The sequence below is a fragment of the Bison bison genome, unplaced genomic scaffold, assembly GCF_000754665.1.
Source record: "Bison bison bison isolate TAMUID 2011002044 unplaced genomic scaffold, Bison_UMD1.0 scf7180017864471, whole genome shotgun sequence".
In the NCBI taxonomy this organism is placed as follows: Eukaryota; Metazoa; Chordata; class Mammalia; order Artiodactyla; family Bovidae; genus Bison; species Bison bison.
Window position 1 is genome coordinate 6,129,127 of NW_011495032.1, and position 1,462 is coordinate 6,130,588.

Here is a 1,462-nt window from a genome sequence, read left to right on the forward strand (position 1 = left end):
GAGTTGGTGATGGACAGGGAGGCCTGGCATGCTGCAGTCCATGGGGTCGCAAAGAGTCAGACACGACTGAGGAACTGAACTGAATTGAACTGAATGTGCCCAGTGTGTAGCAGCCATAAAAGGGGAAATCAACAGTAACACAACAATAGTGGGGGACTTTAACATCCCACTTACACCAATGGACAGATCATCCAGACAGAGAATTAATAAGGAAATCTAAGCTTTACACGACACATTAGACCAGACAGATCTAATTGATATTTAGAAGATATTGCATCCAAAAGCAGCAGTATACACTTTCTTCTCAAGTACACATGGAAAATTCTCTAAGATAGATCACGTCTTGGGTTACAAATCAAGCCTTGGTAAATTTAAGAAAACTGAAATTGTATCAAGCATCTTTTCCAACCACAACACTATGAGATTAGAAATCAATTACACGAAAAAGCCTGTGAAAGTCACAAACATGTGGTGCCTGAACAATATGCTACTAATAACCAAGAGGGGAAGACTTCCCTGGTGGTCTAATGGTTAAAAATCCATCTTCCAATGCAGGGGACACAGATTTGATCTGTGTTCAGGGAACCAAGATCCCACATACTGTGAAGCAACTAAGCCTGCACACTGCAATTAGGGCCTGCGCACCACAGCTACTGCACCCACATGCTCCAGAGCTCATGCTCCACAACTGCAGAAAGCCAGCACATCACAACAGTCTACACACTGCAGTGAAGACCCGCCACAGACAAAAAGAATTGATGCTTTTGAACTGTGGTGTTGGAGAAGACTCTTGAGAATCCCTTGAACTGCAAGGAGATCCAACCAGTCCATTCTGAAGGAGATCAGCCATTCTGAACTGAACTGAACTGAACTGAACCGAACCAAGAGATCACTGAAGAAATCAAAGAGGAAGTAAAAGAATACAAAGAAACAAATGACAACAAAAACACAACAGAAAACCTATCAGATCAGATCAGTCGCTCAGTCGTGTCCGACTCTTTGCGACCCCATGAATCGCAGCACGCCAGGCCTCCCTGTCCATCACCAACTCCCGGAGTTCACCCAGACTCAGATCCATCGAGTCAGTGATACCATCCAGCCATCTCATCCTCTGTCATCCCCTTCTCCTCCTGTCCCCAATCCCTCCCAGCATCAGAGTCTTTTCCAGTGAGTCAACTCTTTGCATGAGGTGGCCAAAGTACTGGAGTTTCAGCTTTAGCATCATTCCTTCCAAAGAAATCCCAGGGCTGATCTCCTTCAGAATGGACTGGTTGGACTTCCTTGCAGTCCAAGGGACTCTCAAGAGTCTTCTCCAACACCACAGTTCAAAAGCATCATTTCTTCGGCACTCAGCCTTCTTCACAGTCCAACTCTCACATCCATACATGACCACTGGAAAAACCATAGCCTTGACCAGAAGAACCTTTGTTGGCAAAGTAATGTCTGTGCTTTTGAATATGCT